The sequence below is a fragment of the Vombatus ursinus genome, unplaced genomic scaffold (assembly GCF_900497805.2).
Source record: "Vombatus ursinus unplaced genomic scaffold, bare-nosed wombat genome assembly UNPS02014973.1, whole genome shotgun sequence".
Lineage (NCBI taxonomy): Eukaryota > Metazoa > Chordata > Mammalia > Diprotodontia > Vombatidae > Vombatus > Vombatus ursinus.
The window spans coordinates 4,890,553-4,912,266 of record NW_020954751.1 but is presented as its reverse complement, the minus strand read 5'-3'; the positions used below and the strand labels follow the sequence as shown (position 1 = coordinate 4,912,266).

Genomic DNA, 21,714 nt, shown 5'->3' with positions numbered 1-21,714 from the left:
AGAAGACGAATGGAGCCACAAAAAATGACCAATATGAATGCTAACATAAGTTCCCTAAGGGCAGGACTATTTCTCATTTTTGCCTTTGTATCTCCAGCACAGAGAATACAGTGGCTTGAACAGTTATTTGATAAATAGGTAATTACTAGATAATTTTCAAATGAATGAAAATAAAAATAAATGAGAAGCCATCTGAAGTGATGAAGAGCAAAGAAAACAAGCTTAAATGACTTTTAAAGCCCCCAACCAACCTTTCGAACTCTGTACCTTACTCTATTTTACAAAGGGGGAAACTGAGGTATATATGGTTAAGTGACTTGCCCACTGTCACACAGCTCATAAGAATGTGAGACCATATTTGAACTCAGGCATTCCATTCCAGGGCACTGTACCACGTTGCTGCCAGATGTACGTTGTCGGGGCAGCTAGGTGGCGCAGTAGATAGAGCAGCAGCCCTGGATTCAGGAGGACTTGAGTTCAAATCCGACCTCAGACACATAACACTAGCTGTGTGACCCTGGGCAGGTCACTTAATCCCATTGCCTAGCTCCCTCCCAAAACAAGTACATTGTCTCCCCCCAAAAGAATGTAATCTTGCAAACAGCAACGCTCCACTTTTATCTTTGTATATCCCTAATATCTAGTTAATTGTGTCTGCCATACAGTCAACACTTAATAAAATTTTGTTGAATGATTTAATAGAAGCTGCTAGCTCTTCAGCATCCTAGAATTGGGCAGTCAGGAAGACCCGAGTTCAAATACTACTTATGTGACCCTAAGCAAGTTATGGAACTGTTTTCAGCCTCAGTTTCCACATCTGTAAAATGACAGTTATAACAACACCCACCTCCTACCACTGCTTCAAGGCTCAAACAAGACATTATTTGCAAAGTTCTTTGCAAACTTTAAAATGCTCAAAAATGCTAGCTATTGTTATATACATACTATTAGTACATTAAAAAAATAGCAACAGTAGTAACAAAATGGTGGAGGGAAAGAGGAGAAAAAAGAAAGAAGCATGTGAGTAAAACAGAGTTATCTTGGGCACCAAGGAGTTTCCATGAATTTTGTTTTAAGAAAGACCTCATGTTTTCCTACAACCTACCTAATCCATAGATAATACTATTTTCCTATTCAAAAACTCCAATTAGATTACGACTAATCTTGTTATCTCAGATAGCAAGGGGAAAATCACTATTTCGGGGAAGCAACAGTGGAGAATTTTTTTGAAGGAAATTTTAACATGAGATAGTTTCACTTCATTGTAAATCTGGAGAAATCAAGCTTCTTCCAGTAAAAGAAATTTACTCTAGAATTTCTCCAGGTTAAAGGTTAGTTGGGAGGGGAAGAGGGGGGGGGGGGGGGGGGGGGGAGGGGGGAAGAGTCGATGTAGAGCACTGGCCCTGGAATCAGAAGGACCTGAGTTCAAATCCAGGCTCAGACACATAACACTCACTAGCTGTGTGACTCTGGGCAAGTCACTTAATCTCAAGTGCCTCACCAAAAAAAAAAAAAAAAGTTAATTGGGGAAAGGAAGCATTTATTTGTTAAGCACCTACTAAGTGCCAGGGCACTGTGCTGAGCATGTTAAACTGAGCCAGACAAAAGTTAAGTATTTGCCCAGGAACATCTAGCTGGTAAGCATTTGAGACCAGATCTGAACTCAGGTCTTCCTGATTTCAGGCTGTAGGGGCCAGCTCTATCCCCTGTACCACCTAGCTGCCTTGACTCCAAATTAAATGCTCTTCCCACTCTCCTGCCCTGATTTTCAAATGAAATTATTTTTACTAAAGTACTTTGTCAAAACGAATCAAAAGCCAAGAGGACAGACCAGCATGCCAGAAGTAGGAAACTCTGATCTGAAGTCAGAAACCATCTGTTCTAATCCCAGCCCAGCTATTGACTAGCTCCAAGTCATGACCTTGGGCAAGTTATTTAAGGAGCCTCAATTAGCTTATCTGTAAAAAGGTTACTACATTTGTATTACTTAAACCTCTCAGTGTAAACTTGCCAAGTTCTGGATAAATAAAGCAACATACATCCCTAAGTAAAGGATAATTACATGCAATGTGAGAATCAAAGGGAAACTTGGCTCTAAAATACTTCCTATGTAAATTTATTATTAATAATACCATAATCTGGAGAGAAAGTTCATAGCTGAAAGGGTAGAGGGAATTTGCATCTGGGGTGGGATCCCATGTTGCCACATGGAATAATAGAATGGCTAGAGAGATGGTTCTGGAGCCAGAAAGACCTGGATTCAAGACCAGACTACTATACATACTGTCTGTGTGACCTTGGGCAAGTCATTTACCAACTTCTAAGTGTTCCAGGCACTTCTCTAAAAGCATAACTTGGAGAGAAAGTTCATACCTGAAAAGATAGAGAGAATTTTCATCTGGGTGGGATCCCAAAACCATTGAAATCACCCACCCAGTTCCAATCCCTATCTATTAAGATTATGATGTTGGCAATTAAACCCTCCCAGTCCCTTAATTAACTGGAAGGGTGGGTGGGTCACAAAGAGACAGCACAACTGACTTTTCTTGTTGCATGGGTCAATAGCACTGGAGCTATAAATTAGAAGGCTGTCGCTCAATCAATAAACATTTATTAAATACTTACTAGGTGCTAGGCACTGTGCTAAAAGCTGGGGTTACAAAAAGAGGCAAAAGTTCTTGCCCTCAAGAAGCTTATGATCTAATGGGAAGATCATATTTTTTTCTACCCTTTACATTTCAATTTAACAAGCATTTATTTTCTCTCTCTCCCACACTCATCCCCAGATTAGAAGAAAAAGAAAAACAAAAGCCATGTAACCAATGTGCAATCCAAAAAAGCAAATTCCTACCCAGTCCATGTCTTAAAACATTTGCCTCATTCTACAATTTGAATCCATTCCCTCTTTGTCAAGAGGTGGGCAGCACAGATTATCATCAGCCCTCTGGAATCATGTCAGGTCACTGAATGCATTGATCAGTATTCTCAAAGTTTTCAAAGTTATCTTTACAGTGTTGTTGTTACTGTATAAATTGTTTTCCTGGGTCTGCTCACTTTCCTCTATATCACTTCAAACATATCTTCCCATGTCTTCTCTTTCATCATTTCTTATGGCACAATTATTCAATTCCATTCACGTAACATAATTTTTCAGTCATTCCAATTGATAGGCACACTCTTAGTTTCCAGTTCTTTCCCACCATGATGAGTCCTTTTCCTCTCTCTTCCTCTCTCCCTCTGTCTCTCATAGGCCTATTAGAGGTAGCACTGGGTTAAAGGGTATACAGCTAGGTGGTGCAATGGATAGAGCTGGTCCTGGAGTCAGGAAGACCTGAACTCAAATCTGGCCTCATACACTTTCTAGCTATGTGACCCTGGACAAGTTATTTAACCCTTGTTTGCTTCTGTTTCACCATCTGTGAAGTGATAACAATAATAGCACTTACCTCCCAGAGCTGTTGTGAGAATCAAATGAAAAAATAATTGTATTTATTAGCACAGTGCCTGTCATGCAGTAAGTGCTATATAAGTGTTAGCTGTCATTATGCTGGGATCAGAATTCGTTAACCAAATATCCTAATAACCAAAGTCAGAAGAAACCTCAGAGAGTGTCTACCCTAACCTACTTCTCTCTTTTCTCCCAGAGCCCCTCACAAAAGTCCCTACTAAGAGCACGCCTTTCTGGTCATCCAGATCTACATGTCCCTAACCCAGTCTCACAGTGGACTCATATCTATATATCCAGCCCTAATATCCACCCCCCCAAACTTCAGTCACACAGCATCCTCCAGTTAAAAAAGCACCTTTGGAAATGAAATAGAAGTGACTGCTACTAAGTACAGGTGTGAATGGAAGGGTCACCTTATGTCTCTGGACCTCAATTAACTATCAGTTATGGAGGTGGAAGGGGCGGGGAGAAACTGATGACCTCTCAGGCTTGTCACTCTAAATCTGGGATACTTTCCTCCAATTCTCTCCAGCTGAATGGATTCCAAATCACAATTTCCAAAACTGAACACACCACCCTCTTCCCTGCCCTTCTCTAAGCTTACCCCACCTACAAATTCATAATCTCTGTCTCCATCCTCTCAGTCACTCAAGAATCCAAATCTTAAGAGTCATTCAAATATGTTATCACCACTTCACCACTCTCCAACTTCAAATCTTGTACCTCCCACCAAAATCTATCTTTTCTGGTTCCAGTCTCTCCACCCACATCACCCGACTAGCCTCCCAACCTTCAGTTCCCTACCTTCTCCAAATCATCATACACAATGGAAGGATATGTGTTCAGTTGTGTCCAACTCTGTGACCCCATTTGTTGCCGAGTCGTTTCAGATGTGTCCGACACTTTGTGACCCCATTTGAGGTTTTCTTGGCAAAGATACTGGAGCACTGTTTGCCATTTCCTTCCCCAGCTCATTTTACAGAGGAGGAACTGAGGCAAATAGGGTTAAGTGACTTGCCCAGGGTCTGTCAATTCAACTTCCTTGAATACGTCCTCTTCTCTCCTCAGACGTCAACACTGCTCTAGAGCAGGCCCTCATCACCTCATGCCTTTCCCAGTCTTCTCACACATTACACCTTTGATCCAGGGACACTCACTTCCTGTCTATTCTGCAAACCAGACACTCCATCTCTCAGCTCCGGGCATTCTCTCAGGCTGTCCTCTGTCCTCTGAATGGTCTCCCTCATCTTCTCTGACTACTGATCTCCCCCACTTCATTTAAGTTCCACCTGAAATCCCACCTTCTACAGGAAGCCTTCTCTAGCCCCTCTTAATTCCAGTGCTTTCTCTCTGTTAATTATTTCCTGTTTATCCTGTGGAGGCAGGTAGGTGGCTCAATGGATAGAGTGCTAGGCCAGGAGTCAAGAAGACCTGAGTTCAAATCCAGTCTCAGCTGTGTGACCCTGGGCAAGTCACTCAACCTCTGTTTGCCTCAATCCACTAGCGAAGTAGCAAACCACTTCAGTATCTTTGCCAAGAAAACCCCATGGACAGTATTGACATGCTATGGTCCACAAGGTCACCAAGACACAACAGAATGACTAAACAACAATTTATCCTGTGTATAGGTTGTTTGTGTGTGTGTGTGTGTGTCTGTGTATGCCTCCTCCATTAGATTATAAGCTCTGTGAGGGCAGGGATCATCTTTTGCCAATTTCCTTAATGAATATCAATGCAAAAATTTTAAATAACAGGAAGACTATAGCAATTTATCACAAAGGTCATATACTACAACCAGGTGAGATTTATTCCAGGAATTCAGGGCTGGTTCAATGTTAGGAAAACTATCAGGATAACTGGCCAAATCAATAACAATAACAAAAATGACATGATTACATCAATAAATGCAAAAAAAGTCTTCAACAAAATACAACACTCATTCCTGTTAAAAACTATAGAAAGCAAAGGAGTCAATAGAGCCTTTCTTAGAATGACAAGCAGTAAGCATCTATAATGGGGATAAACTCGAAGCCTTCCCAGTAAGATCAGATGTGAAATAAGGATGTCCATTATCATCATTATTATTCAATAGAAATGCTAGGTATAGCAATAAGATAAGAAAAAGAAAATGAAGGAATAAAAATGGGCCATGAGGAAACAAAACTATCACTCTTTGCAGATGATATGATGCTATACTTACAGAACCCTAGAGAATCAACAAAAAAACTAGTTGCAACAATGAACTTCAGGAAAGTAGCAGGATATAAAATAAACCCACATAAATCATTGGCGTTTCTATATACTATCAACAAAACCCAGCAAGCTACGATAGAAAGAAATTCCATTTAAAATAACCGCAGACAATATAAAATACTTGGCAGTCTGCCTGCCAAGACAAACATAGGGATTACATGAACACAATTACAAAACATCTTTCACACAAAAAGAGAGTGATTTAAACAACTGGAGAAATATCAATTGCTCACGGGTAGGCTGAACCAATATAATAGAAATGACAATCCTACCTAATTTAAACTACCAAAAGAATTATTTTATAGAGTCAGAAAAAATAGTAACAAAACTCATCTGGAAAAACAATCAAGAATATCAAGAGAAAAAAAATGCTAAGGAAGGTGACCTAGCAGTTCCAGATTTCAAACTAAATATAGTGATACAAAGTGATAATCATCAAAATATGGTACTGGCTAAGAAACAGATCAGTGCAATAGATTAGGTACATAATATACAGTCATATAGTAATTTAGTATTTGATAAACCCAAAGATCTAAGCATTTGGGGTAAAAACTCAACATCTGACAAAAATTGCTGGGAAAACTGGAAAACAGTTTGGCAGAAACTAGGCCTAATTCAACATCTCACACCATATACCAAAATAAGGTCAAAATGGATAAATGATTTAGACATAAAAGGTGGTATTATAAGTAAACCAGAGGAACATGGAAAAATGTACCTGTAAGATAAAGGAAGAGCTGATGACCAAACAAGAGATGGAGATTACAGGAAGTAAAATAAATAATTTTAATTACATGAAATCAAAAGGCTTTTACACAAACAAAACTAATGCACCCAAAATTAGAAGGAAAACAGGAAATGGGGGGAATAGGATCTGCAACAAGTTTCTCTGATAAAGGCCTCATTTCTCATCTATATGGGGAAGTGAGACAAATTTATAAAAATAAGAGCCATTCCCTAGTTGATAAATGGTCAAAGGATATGAACAGTTTTTAGAAGAAGAAATCAAAGTTACCAATAGTCACATGAAAAAATGTTCTAAATCACTAATGATTAGAGATATGCAAATACCACCCCATCCTTTCAGATTGGCTTATGAGACAGAAAAGGAAAATGACAAACGCTAGAGGGAATGTGGAAAAATTGGTAAACTAAGGCACTGTGTTGGTGGAGTTGTGACCTAGTCCAACCACTGTGGAGAACAATTTGGAACTATGCCCAAAGGACTATGAAACTGTGTATACCCTTTGACTCAGCAATATTACCAATCGGTCTGTATCCCAAAGTGATCAAAGAAAAGGGAAAAGGATCTATTTGTATAAAAATATTTATAGCAACTCTTTTTGTGGTGGCAAAGAATTGGAAATCATGGGGATGCCCATCAACTGGGGAATGGCTAAACAAGTTGCGGTATGTGATTATGATGGAATACTATCATGCTCTGTAAGAAATGACAAGCAAGATGGTTTCAGAGAAACCTGGGAAGATTTGTATGAACTCAAGCAAAGTGAAGTGAGCAGAACCAGATTATGTATACAGTTAGAACAGTTTTCTAAGGATGATCAACTGTGAAAGACTTAGCTACCTTGATCAAAACAATTCCAAAAGACCTATTATGAAAAATGTCATCTACCTCCAGAGAGAGAACTGATGATGCTGATTGAAGCACACTTTTTTCAACTTTATTTTTATTGTTTTATTTTGTTTGTGTTTTCTCTTACAACATGGCTAATATGGAAATATGTTTGGTGTAACCTCACACGTATAATTGAAATCAAAGTGCTTGCTTTCTCAACTGGGAAGGGAGAGGGGCAGGAGGGAGAAAGATAATCTGGAGTAAAAAATTGTTTTTAAATGATTGCTAAAATATTTTTACATGAAATTGGGAAATAACTAAAAAAAAATCTGATCTATAAAATAGAACTAATAAAAGCATTTTCCTCACAGAGTTATGAGGATGATCACAGGAGATAGCATATATGAAGTGTTTTGCAAACTTTAGAGACCTATATAAATGTTGGCTATCACGTAGTAGTAGTAGTAGTAGTAGTAGTATCATTAATTTTTAATTTAATTCCAGCTCACAGTTTAACTCTGAATCTAACACTACCTTTCCATAAGAATGGATCACATCCCTACAACCTGGTCAAAGCAAAATTTGCTATAAAAATGTAACATTATCATACTACTATTCTTATTATCATCATTTGTAAAATGAGAGGGTTGGACTATAATCTCCCAGGTCCCTTCCAGCTATAACCATCCACGAATTACTTAAAAGTGGAAAATTGAATCCCATTACAACAAGCTATGATGTCTAAAATTATGTGTTATCCAAAAATTACATGTTTTACTGGAATCTGGCTGCATTAAATATAAGGCTAAGTGGAGGAATTAGCTGGGTCTTAAAAATCTTTTTGTCTAATAGCACTGAGATTTCTATAGAAAGGGATCTGCCACAGGGATTTCAACTTCCAGGTTAAGGAATCTCAGAGTTGATAAATTAGAAGCATCTGGGACTGGAAAATCAGGAAGAACTGAGTTCAAGTCTAACCTCAGACACTCATTAAATGTGTCACTCTGGGTAAGTCATTTAACCTGTTTCTCTCAGTTTCCTCAACTGTAAAGATAATAGCACCTACTTGATCATTATTATAAGTAACAAATGAAATATTTGTAAGAAGCACTCAATATAGTGGTACTTTATAAATGTTTATTCCCTCTTTCCCGTCCATTACCTAATGAACCAGAAATCTCTATATCGTCTCCCAGCAAGTGGTTACCCAGCTGCTGCCTGAACACTGCCACTGAGAGGGAAACTCATTCCTCCTGATTGGAAGGTAGCATTCCATTTTTGTATAGCTTTAATTACTGTGAAATACTTAGTTTCCTTATACCGAATCAATATATGCTTCTTTCAACAGAGTATGAAATGGTAGAGGACTACAAGGGAGGAAGGCGGCTTACATTGCCAGATTTTGAATTTAACTTAGCTATTATTTCTTTGTTACAATGGAGATCAACAGTAAAGGTGTTGAGGAGGTGTGGCTCTGGAATAAGTAGGATGTAAAAACAAAAAATATTAATAAAACTCTTTTTAAAATATTTATTGGATTCTTTCTAAAAGTTTCCTTTTAATTACCACTCCCTGGTCCTAACACTGACCTCTGAGACTGAGCAGAACAAGTCAAGTCTCTTTTGCACAGGACAATTCTTTCAAATATTTGAAGGCAACACTTTCTGACCTGGGGCATGTCATTTAAGCTTTCTGGGTCTCACTTTCCACAGGGTGTTAAGTCTGACTATTAAGGTCTCATGACTGGAAATCCCATGATTGCTATCCTTACCAGCTACCAAGGAGACTATATCTGGAGGTTATATCCAAAAAGATAAGACCTAACACACTGAGTAACAAGACACTGGATTGAAACTCAGTCCTAAGGCTTGTCCAGTACCCAATCCACTTCATTTTCACTCCTGTCCCTAATCTCACTATCCTTTTCATAGGATGCCTCCCGAGCTTGGGATGCTTTGCCCCTCCCATCAGCCTTTTCACTTCCCTGGCTTCCTTCAAAAGCCAGCTCACACACATCCCACTTTCTGCAAGAAGTCTAGTGCCCTCCGCCATCTCTTCCTGGACCAACAGGGAGGTAGGTTTCCCCCCACTTTGTGTATTGTAACTGCAGTGCTTTGTAGAGTGCCTAGCACAATAGTAAGCACTTAAAAAATATATGGTGACTGACTGACTAATCCAGGCTCTGCCAATAACGGGTGGCACACCTTGAGTGGAAGCCCCTTCATCCATCTCTATGAGCTGTCTCCTTCTAGGTCTAAGCTGCTATAATTCTCACTTCCTTCTATAAGGCCAGAAAGGATCCAGAAAACAAAGCTACAGAGGGTGGGGGTAGGCTGGATATCGTATACTCAAGTGGACAAGCCCACTGGATTTGAGGTCAGGAGGCCTAGAGAAGATACCCAATACAGATGATAGATATTATAATTAACACAACAAATGGAAACGGCTTTGCTAACTTTTAAATTGCTATGGAAATATCAGCTATTACTAAAATTATATTATGACCTCTTCAAACATATACGCTAGGGTTTTTCTGAACCCAAAATTTCTTAAGTGTATGGAACTTGCAGGACAGAACCTGCCTCCCTGAGCAGGGCCAGGAACTTACAGTCTGAGAGAATTAGCTTCTTCAATACTGAAAGGGTATAGGGTAGGGCTTGGCTTGCCCGTGATCACAAAGCTAAGTGTTTCTGTCAAGACAAATTGAGAATCCAGCTCTTCCCAACTTTCCTAGAGGGCCCTTCTACCTGTCTGTCACAATAACTCTCACAAACCAGAGTTAAGGAAAGCAAAATATTCAAACAGGGTATACCTATCAGGAAGACCCTTTGTCAGAGAGAAACCCATGATTCAGTTTGCCATGCTCTTCAGATGGTGGAATAACCCCAAATACAATTTCCCTTCCACCACATTGTTGGATGTCCTTTACTCACAAATACCTTTTGAGACAGAGTACAAGTCAAGCCAGTGACATATCAGTCTAACAACCCTAATACAAACATATTTCTTATGCTTTAATGAAAGGAAGTTTAAAATAATCCCCCATTTGTTCTTCTGCAAACTGATGCCGACTTAACAAGGTCCTGAAAGACACCCTCAGGCTATGTACCTAGAAAGTATAAAAGGAACCCTGATAACCTTTAGTATGTTTTTAGGAGAATCACCAGAAAGGTAAAGGGCCCATCAAGCAAAATAAAGAAGGCTGAATCTAAGGAACTCCGGCCATTTACCCTGGAGAAACACAGCCTCAAGAGATGACAAGGTGGCAATTTCCAAATAAGAGGACTGCTAAGGATAAGAGATTACTTTGCTTCTGTTTGGTCCCAGGGGTCATAAGGAGGAACAAGATTATTTCAGTTCAAAATAAGGTCTTCTAATTAGCACTGTCAAAAGATCCAATGGGTTGAATTGGGGTGAAGAGGTGAGTTTCCAGCACTCAAGGGTTTTAAGCAAAGAGGCTGTGAAAGGAATTCTTGATCAGATATGAGTTGAACCAGATGGAATCTAAGGTCCAATCCATCTCTGGGATCAGAACCACAGATTTAGAGCTGGAAGAGGACCTTAAAGGCTGCCTAGTACAATGCCCTCATTTGAGGTTAAGGGACCTGAGAAAGATCACACAGGAATCCATCAATAGGCAAGACTGGTATTTGACTCCTCTGATTTCAAATGCAGTTTCTTTTCCATTGATTGGAACCATCCCTCTACTTCCTGGCCATTCCCAAACCCCGGAGGGCAGAGGACTGTCCTGCTTGCTAGTTTGTATATCTTCAACTCTTAACACAATGCCTGGTACATGGTGAGCATTTGAAAAGTGATTTTTTTCATTCACTGAAACACAGTATGATTCTATGACTGGAGGTTCCACTTGGAAGGATCCCAAGATGAGACCACATTATGACAAACTCTTTTCAGCGCCCAGATCATCAAATTCCCTGAGGCAGAGTCCAAAAACAGACTTTTTTTTTATCTACACATATATATAAAATATATAATATATATGCATGTGTTGGCATTACATCACCTTGAACATTGCTATGTACAAAATTTTTCTACCTTCCAAAATGTTAGCCTAAAGAAAACCTAGTGCTTCAACATTATCAATACAATTATAAATTAGAAGGAAGCACAGTCAAGCAGGACAGTTTTGAAAGCAAGCTATTTTCCCCCCAAGGAATCATTCATTATATGAGTTAGATTCAAAATCTCATACAGAATCCTCTTTTTGTGTTCTACTAGGTATGGGGGGGAGGGGGTGCTTAAATCCAGGATAAAAACAAAAAGAAACTAGGAGCTTAATAAAAGATCAGAATTCAGCTGGACGAAGGAAAAACTTCCAAATTACTAGAGCCAACCAAAGTAGAAATGGGATCCCCTTCATTGGAGGTCTTTCTGTCATCTGTCACAGATGTCATAGAGGGGATAACTGCCTCAAAAGCCTCTTACAGTTTTGGGCCCCTTCCCTTGCCCTCGGTATTTACAATTAAGCTCCAGAAAAAAAATGTTATAACAATAATAACAATAGTAATAACAGTCACAATAATAGCTAGCACTTACATAGCTCTTTAAGGTTTGCAAAATGCTTTACAAATATTACCTTGTTTGATCCTCCCAACAACCTAGGGAAGTAGGTGCTATTGTTTTTATCAGTAGCAGGTGCTTATACTCCACGAAAAAGAGTAAATTACCAGGACCAGGTCAAGAAGGATTAGGTTCTTAAAGAAGCATGCCCAAGGCAATTCAGTGGACCAGCCACAGAAATCAGCCAAGGATTTCGGATGTCAATAGGATAGTAACTGCTAGGGTATGTACTGAGAGGGTCTGCCCCTAAGAAAGGCTAGGGGCCCAGACTGGTAACAAAGAAAGAAAAGACAGAATAGATGGAAAAAATGGCACCCAGTAACGTGTAAAGGTATTTCACATTATTCCATTCTGGCCCAACTGGCCTATTTGTTATTCTTGAAATGTGACATCACATTTTCCCATCTCCATGCCTTTCCATAGGTTGTCTCCCCATGCCTGGAACATATTCACTTCTGCCTCTTAAAACTCTTAGCTCTCTTCAAAGTTCAATTCAGGCGCTACCTTCAACTAGAAGTTCCTTAGTTGTTAACTTATCTATGCACCTGTTTTATGCCCCTGAGGTGAGGAACGTCCTTCATTTTGTCTGGGTATCCCCAGTGCCTCAGCTAATATTTAAACAAATGCTTGCTGAATCAAAATAAACTTGTCCCATCAGAGTTCACATCAAAGATTATAGAATCACAGCTCTATAGCTGAAAGTGACCTCAGAAACCATCCAGTTCAACCTTATCCGTTGTGCCAATGAAGAAACAGGCCTAAGGAGTCAGCTTCACCCTCAGGAAGCCAGCTGGTGAAGTGGATACAGTACTGTTTGGAGTCAAGAAGCCAAGTTCATATCCAGTCTCAGACCCTCCATAGGCAGTCACTTAACCTCTGTTTGCCTCAGTTTCCTCAACTGCAAAATGGGGAAAATAATAGCAAAATAATAGCACCTACCTCCCCACCCAGAGGATCAAAAGAGATAAAGTATGTGTAATGTGGTTAGTACTGTGAGTGGTACATAGTAGGTATTTAATAAATGTTCAAAGGGTCACATGAATGTTAAGTGATGGAAGTGGGGTTTGCACCCAAGTCCTCTGATTTCCTGAATCAGCACTCTTTCCACTGCACCGTCCTATATCTCCAAGATAAAGTCCACTTCAAGAAAAGAACATATTCCCTTTCCTCAACCCTGGACACAGAGTGGGTATGACTGCTATGGGTTAAGTTCTTGTGGCAGAAGAAGACAGTTATCATAGGTTCTTCTTTATATCATTTCCTAATTAAATTTCCTTAGGCTCAGATCTGGTCAAGTCACTCTTATGATCAAAATCCTTTCATGGCTTGAGGGGTATGGGGAGGGGAAGGGTGTGAATTAAATTTCAAACTCCTTAAGTAATAAGTTCAAGTCCATCCATAAATAATTCATCACTAATGTATCAACCTAGTCCTCTCAAATACACAGTAACTGGAATTGGAAAATTATTTAGTTCAACAACCTTAGTTAAAACTGAATCAGGTGCTGAGATGAGGTCAGTCAATGAACATTTATCAAGTATTTTACTACGAAGCAGACACTGTGCTCAGTACTGGGGGCACAAAGAAAGACAAAAGACAAATACTACTCTCGAGGGGCTCTTAGTCTGATGGGAGAGACAACACGCAAACCACCATGTACAAACACAAGCTTTATACAAGACAATTTGGAGATAATCAGCAGAGGAACGGCACTAAAATTAACATCAGGAAAGGCTTCCTGTGGAAGGTGAGATGTTAAAAGAAGCCAGGGAGGCCAGAAGGTGGAGATGAAGGGAGAGCCTGGAGGGCCAGCCAGTGAAAATGCCCAGTCAGGAGATGGAGGGTCTGTCTTGTGCCACGGAGAGCAAGGAGTCTGGTGTGACTGGGGAGGGATACAAGGTGTAAGAAGATTGGAAAAGTGGGATGGAAGGGCAGGTTATAGAGGGATGTGAATGCCAAACAGAGGGTTTTATATTGATCCTAGAGGTGAGAGAGACACACTGAAATTTACTGAGCATAGGGGTGACATGGAGAGTCACTTTGGCAGCCGTGTGGATGGAGACTGGAGTGGGGACAGACTTGTGGCAGACAGACCAATCAGCAGACTGTTGCAATAGCCCAAGAATGAGGTAATCAGGGCCTTCATCAGAGTGGTGGCAGTGTCACAGGAGAAGGGGGGAGGGGGATGTTACAAAGTTAAAGTTGACAAACCTTGGCAAGAGATTAATGGGGGGAAGGAGGAAAAGGTGAGAGGGAGGGAAGCAGAGAAGGAGAGGAAAGAGAGGGGAGAGGGAGAGAGAGAGAAAGAGAAAGAAAGGGTCAAGATAACACCTAAGTTTTGAGACTGGGAAGGATGGGTAGTGGTGCTCTTGTCAGTAACAGGAAAGTTTGGAAAGACGGGGATTTTAGAGCTGGGGATGGAGAAATAAGGAGTTCGGTTTTGAACATGTTGAATTTAAGATGTCCAGTGGGCAACAGAAGATTCAAGACTGGAGGTCAGCAGAGAAGTTAGGGATGAATAAGTAAAGTAGATGTGAGAATCATCAGCATAGAAATAATTGATTCTAAGTGCTGATGAGCTCACCAAGTGAAACTGAATAGAGGGAGAAGATGGCTTAGGATAGAGTCCTGTGGGATACCCACAGTTAAGGGGTGTGATGTGGATAAAGATCCAGCAAAAGAGGCTTGAGAAAGATTGGGTGAAATAGGTAGGAAGGGTGAGATTAGCCTCCGGAAAACCTAGAGAGAAGAGAGCATCGAGGAGAGTTCGGCTGACTGCAGAGTTCTTAACTGACTGCCTTCCAAAAAAGAAATGGAGGTCTTCAGTACAACAAAGAGGGAGCAGCACTGTTACCTTGTTTATCTGAAGACAAGACAGCCCAGGGAAAACTGAGGGTCATCACCTGTCGATGCTAGGGCCTAGATCCTTGAGAAACTCAACACAGTTGACTATTTTAAAACCAAATAAAAACAAACTGTTTCAAAGACTGCTTTAGGGAAGTCAGTGTTTCTAACAGAGAAGGGGAGACAGCAGTAAGAAGGACAAGATAGCCTGAATAACCCTTAAAGACTCCTATGATTATTCATTCCTCACCCATAAAACAGTGAGGGGTTTAAGAAAGGGCCATAACCAGCTTTATTTAGTTATCCCATTTGCTAATAAGTAAATGCTAAAACCAAGGTGCAGAAGAGTTAATAAATTGTCAGAGCAGGAAAAGACCTTGGTCAAAGGTGTTTAACACCACCATCACCCATCTCCACCCCTCTTCCCCCCCCCACCAAAAAGCTTCAGTTCTGCACAAGAGAAATCAAGAGAACACTGAAATCTGGAAAAGAAACAAAATGAACAGCACCCAAACTTATAAACAGCACAGATTTTGTGAATGCCCTTACTGTTAAATAAACACAAGAAAATGGGGCTAATAATAAAAATTTGCATAACACTTTTAAATTGGCCAAGCATTTAATAAACTCAGCCCCACATAAGCACTGTGAGGTAGCTGTTGAAGGTATCATTATTCTCATTTTACATAAAAGAAAGACATAGGCTTAAATGACTTGCCCAGGGTCACATAGCTATGAAGTACTAGAGGCAGAATTTGAACTCAGGTCTTCCGGATTCTAAATTCAACAATTTAAGCAGCTATATCAAACTGTATCTGAAAACACTGCTTATATTTACATAGAACTCTACAGTTTACCAAAGGCTTTTCTTACAATAATGAAGAAGCTGAGTCTTATGAAGGTTATGACTTCATCCAGGGTCACAGGGATTAAGGTGTTAAGAGACCTGCACACTCAAGGTCACTTGGCTTCAAGATCAAGGTTGTTTCCTCTTTGCAATGCTGCCTCTTTCCAAACTGGATCTCCCTAATACAGTGAGAGATGATCTCTCACTGTTTCATTCTGAAAATGAACTCTCTCTCTCTCCTGCTCAATCAATGGGCCTCCTCCTTTCATCCCAGATAATTGGCCAGGGCCCAAGACTTTCCAGGCTCCCAGAAGAACAAAACCATATTCGACAAGCACAGAATGCTTTTCTTTTCCCAAGCCCATTGGCTCTGCAAAAGCTATGGGGAAGCAGTTCCTGTGTCCGACACAGCCTCCCATGCAAAGGCTTCTTATTCCCATTGTTCACCGGCCTCCCACAAAAAAGAAGGGAAATGCCTAAAAGCAGGCCATGTGGCTTCTTAATGCAAGATGTATGTTTTCTCTTTGTGCCAGAGCATAAGGCTGGGTGAGGGAGGGAGGAGATGATGCTGAAAAATCTCTTTTTGGTGCAGAAGGAATACATTTTTCCTCCCCTTCACTTAATTGGCCCAATGGAGCCAAGGAAGGGTCTCCTTTCCCTCTTAAGCCTATTTGGCAGAAGCACAAACCACAGAAGTGCCAAAAAAAGACCCCTTTCAGACACAGCAGATGGAAGACTGTTCTCTGGGACGGCCTGGAAAGAAAGCTCTGCAATTTCCTAGATGGAGTTAAAGGCTAGTCTGTGGTCCCGAGGAAAGGTCAACAGTACTGATAAATCTGGCCATGAAACAGAAAGCCAAAGGTCTCCAGCCCCTCCGTGCAAGTGCATGTGTAACTGCTAAAAATACCTGCACAGAGAGAACCAGGCAACAAACCCACTAAGCCCAGAAACACACTCTTCATCTACACATCTTTCTAACATACAAAGACAAGCTTGGCCATCAATCCAAACTTAAAGAATCAGAAAAAAAAAAAACCAAACCAAGGACATCATAACTTCAGAAAAATAGGTGGGAGGGAAGGGGATAGGTACAATTACCAGTTTGTTTTTTTCATTGTTATTATTTTCCATATCACTTTAAATTTCCAAATATCTTCCTCCCTCTTCTCTAACCCAGAAGGCCATTTCTTGTAACAAAGACTTTTTTTAAGAGAGGAAAAAAACAGTTCAACTAAGCTAACCAAGACTTCTACTAGGTCTGACAGTAGTATATGCCATGTTCCATACCCACAACCTCCCCCAAATCGGCAAAGAATGTTTTCTCACCTCTTCTGAGGTCCACTTGATGACTGGTTTATTAGTTCATTGTTAAATCAATCTTACTATGCTAATTTCCTGCAGGTTCCTAGTCCTCAAAATTAAGGAAATCATTTGCCACTAAGAGCAATCTCTAATATAGAAAACCTCTGAAAAAGAGGTCTGCTTGGGCCAATGTAAAACTAATTGGTTTTCAACGGCATTAATCACAGAGGGCACCAGAAAGCAGTACTCTGGATGAGAATTTGAAGAATCACAACCAATAATTCTCTGTTTAGCCCTGGGAATGTACAGTGTTGGGAGGAGGGAAAAGAGGGAAGGGGAGAGAGAAAAGGCATTGGGGTGTCTGAACAGAGAAGAGAGAGAAAACAAAAAGGCAAAAGTCGGAAAGAGGGAAGAAGTCAACAGGAAAAAAAAGGGGGTGTTTTTGTTGTTTTGTTTTTCCGTTTGTTTTGTTTTGTTTTCTGGATTGGCTTTCCTCAAGTCCAGATGGTGTCAGTGAAAATCAACAGGAAACACTGGCCAAGTCAAAGAAGCAGACAGAACATCACTGGACCAAGTCTCAGACCAGAGCTCCAGAATAATTAAACTCTTCTTGCAAGTAAATATGCCTAATAACACTGTCCTCTCTACTTCATGTGTCCATTACAAAAGAAGTACAACAACGATGGCCTTTGTCCTAGTCAATTTCTTACACGGAGAAATAAAATAATATTCTCACCTCCAAGAAGTTATTATCAGTGGCTCAAACACTTTGCATCCAAATAAAGCTAATTAGAGGCTAGTCTGCCATTCAAAGCCAGAGATTCATCCAGGTCTCTATGTTAAAATTATTCCTTTTTCCCAAAGTTTCTCCCATCCATCCATCCATCCATCGCTACTCACCCCCATGACAAATGTAGTCTTCTTTCTATTCCTAATTTCTGAAGGATTATCTATAACCACAAAGCACTGACAAGTGAACAAGTCCAAACTTGTCAACCCCAAAATGCTAATCAGGCCTCCAACAACCCACATTATCAGTGAGCTGCATTGCTGAGGACAGTCCAAACTGGAAGCTAGCTTTCATGGGCATTTCTTCACGGATTTTCCCCAACTTCAGTCTAAGAGTTCAATAATTCAGCTCCACAGTTAGGGAACGTGGGGATGACTATGGGAAACCTCTCCCTGGGAGGGGTGTGGGGGGGGACTCTAAGCCCCCAACAGCAATATAAATTAGATCACCCCACACTGGCTTTCCTCTGTGCATCAACCCTTTCAGGGGAAGGGGGAGGGGGAGGGGGAGGGGGAGGGGGAGGGGAAGGGGAAGAGAAGGGACGAGGTCTCTGGCCTGAAGTCACTTGGTACAACTGAACAAGATAGTGATATTCCAGAACTGCTGGAAGGTTAATTTATGATATTAGCACACGTGCAGTCCCTGATTGCTCTTCCTGTAAGTCTACACCCTAACCATAAATGCTTGCATAAATAAAATATTTGCCGAGGGAAATCAATCTAATTGAATCAAAAACGAACCCCTCCCCCCCAAAAAAACCATAACTGGCTCAAGTTCAACCTCCTGTCCACACCATTAAAGCAAAAATATTAAGTTAAGTTTCAAACACCCAAAGTAAAACGCTGGAAGTTTGTTAGATATCAATTTATCTCTCCCTTTATCCCCCCCCACACCCACCTTGCTATTCGGAAAACAACTTAAACAAGGCCAGGTTGGTGGGGGAGGGAAACCTCGGGAGGATTAGAGGCGAAGAGGAATAAACAGCCAAAGCAGCCTGAGCATGTACCCGAAAAATATAAAACCAGGATCCAAGGGTCAGAGACCCCAGGCGGCACTGATTTCGTTTTTGGTGTGTTTTTTTGTTTTTAAGTCTATTTTCAGAGATTGGCTCGGAGACCCCTGACCAAGTGCAAAAACTCCAGCATTATATCTGGACATTAGCCACTCGGTGACACGTTCTCGGAGATATCCAAACTCGATGGCAGCCTTAAAGTCTCATCACTGGAAAAATGCATGACAAAAAACACACAATAAATTGTCAGCCCGTTGGTTTCGTCAAAGTACTCACTGCGCATCACTACCCGAAATGCAATGGCTTGGAGAGTATCAAGAAGTCTAAGAAAAATGTCAACTTACTGGAGGGTGAATCCGACCCTGTATCCAAAGGTCATCGAGCGGCTAAAATCCCTTCCCGAGCGTAGATCCAAAAGGGGTGCAGCGACGGGTCCGGAGGGGTACGGTCGCCCACTTCCAGTTTCCGAGGCAGCTCGCCCGAGCCCGTTTTCCCCCCATGTGCTCGGGCCGCCGCACGCGCTCGCCTCAATGGAACGTTGTGCTGGCGAGCGGCCCTCTGACGTCACGAGTGCTCGCGAAGCCTCTGTACGCCGCGGCGGCGGCGGCGGCGGCTCCTGCTCCCCGCTGCCCTGCCGCGCGCGCCCGACGAGGCCAGTCTGCGTGCATCCCGGGGCGCCCGGCGCTGAGAGGCTGGCCCTGCGAAGGCAGCAGGCGTCCCACCTCCACTCCCCCGCTCAGGGGCCCATGTCCCAGGATCCGCGGGACGAGCGGGGAGGAGAAGGGAGAGAAGTGATGGATGGGCCGCTGCGGCGCGAGGGCCCACATGGTGTGGGGGAGGGGACGCGCGTCTCCCTGGGTGTGCGCTCGCTGCGCCGTCGGCCCCGGACGAGACTAGCGGGAAGGGCATTGCTGGCCCTTTAAGGGACCCTAGGAATACAGATACACGTGCGCGGGGTTTTGTTTTGTGTTTTTTTTTTTTAATGGGGGAGGGTAGCGGGAAGAGGGTGCTGCGGGGTCGGTGCATTTCCTGGACAGGTTTAGATTCCTTGGGCCTGAAGGTTTTAGGATCCCTACCAAGAAAAGGGACCTAGCCTGGTGGAAAGAGCAGTGGGTTGGAAATCAAGATACTAGGCTAGTCTTGGCTTTGCTATTCTACCTGCAGTATGCAAATACAACCTCACGGCTTGTTTTGAACAGCAAGTAAGATAGTGAGTGCAGAAGGCATACATTTCAAACAACTGCTATAAATGTCAGCTCTCAATAAGTCACTTCCCCTGCCTTTGCCTCAGTTTCCTCATCTAAAATGAAAGAGTTGAACTGGAGAGCATCGGGGGATCGTGGGATTTAAAGTTGGAAGGGAGAAAGGAAGCCTGGTGAAGTAGGAATAGTAATGAACTTGGAGTCAGGGGACCTGAGTTTGAAATGCCAGTTTTGACCTTGGGCACGTTACTTCACCTCTGAATCTCGGCTTCCTCACGTGTAAAGTCAAAAAGGCTAGTTAACCTCTAAGAACCTTTCTGTGCCTAAATCTATGAACATATGAATCTTAGATATTAATAATTCATATTTATTTAGTATATATAAGTTTACAGAAGAGCCTTCCTCTCCATCATCTCCATGAGATGAGTAATGCAAGTATTAATTACCCCAATTGTACAGATTGAGAAACTGATGTTACCTGCCCCTGGTTATAGAGCACTGGGACCCCTAAGATCTGAGCCCTTTCCATTTTACTACAGGAAAATGAAAATGCTGCTGCACCTTGTTGCTCTAGAAAGAGCTTATGTTTGGTATCAAAGTACCTGGAATTGAATCCATTTATTTCCTTAGCTAAATCCCCTTACAGTCTCAGGGCCTCAGTTTCCTTCTCTGTAAGAAAGCTGAAGCAGCAGAGCTAAATTACCTCGGCAGTCCCTTCCAGCTCTAAGTCTGTATGATCCAGAATATCCAAGATCAAGCTAGTCCAGCACTTTCATTTTTAAAATGCCATTAGTACCTGAGGCCTAGATGGGTGAAGTGATTTGCTCGTGGTGACAATAAACAAATGTCAAAGCCAGGGCTCAAAGTCAGCTCTTCTGATTCCAAAGCTAGTGCTCTTTCCACCCCACCTGGTAGGGACAGCACCCTGGAAGTAGAGAAGCTTGCTTTCCTTCCCCTCTCCAGTCGCTGAGGATTGATGTGCACAGTTTGGGGCCAGGGCCAGCCTTCAGAAGTTATTCCTCTCATTTTACAAATAGGTCACCTGCTTAGTCAGAGAAGTAATCAAGAATATAATCTTTGTTTATCAATGAGTGTATGTATGATGGCTGAACTGTAAGTGATCCATTGAAAAGTTCTTTTTTATATCCTTTGAAAGAGATAAAGAGACAAATAAACTAACAGAGCCATCCCTAGTGGAGCCAGGATACAACACCATCACACCACACCAGACCACATTCTCTACCATTTTCACCAAAGTAGAATCTGAAAAAAAAATCTGATTACAGTGAACATAATGGAAGCCATGAAAGGAAAAAAGAGAAAAGTAGAGAAGTAACAACTAACTTGAGGAGGAGAGGGTCCTGTATTTCCAGGGTCCCTATACCTTTGGGAAAATTCTGAATAGTATCTCATATCATGTTTCATTTAGTGCCATTAACCTGTCTCCCAAACATTAATTCAGTCACTCACTTAATAACTATTTAAGCATGGTATGGGACAGGCACTATGCTAACAGCTAAATATACAAAGAAAGGCAAAAGATTGCCCTCAAGGAGCTTAGAGTCTGATGGAGGAGCCAACATACAAACTACTCTACATACAAGATATTTAAAGGATAAATTAGAAATAATCAACAGAGACAAAGCACCAGAATTAAGAGGGATTTGGAAAATCTTTCTGTAGAAAATAGAATTATAGTTGGGACTTGAAGGAAGCCAGGGAAGACCGAAGGCAGAGAAGAGGAGGCAGAGCATTCCAGGTATGGTGGACAGCCAGTGAAATGCCCAGAGTCAAATGGAGTGTCTTGTGTGAGGAACAAGTCAGGGTCACTGAATCACACACTATGGGGAGAAATGTCA

At 41.5% G+C, this 21,714-nt stretch overlaps 1 long non-coding RNA gene across 2 annotated transcripts in view; it reads right to left on the bottom strand.

Annotated features, from left to right (window-relative positions):
- The window catches only part of LOC114030624, a 172,893-nt gene extending 153,716 nt beyond the window's left edge, over nucleotides 1-19,177 (bottom strand). For both annotated transcript variants that reach the window (XR_003567646.1, XR_003567647.1), the window contains exon 1: nucleotides 18,998-19,177. This is a non-coding gene — a long non-coding RNA (uncharacterized LOC114030624). The remainder of the gene's footprint in view (nucleotides 1-18,997) is intronic.
- Nucleotides 19,178-21,714: the final 2,537 nt, after the last annotated feature.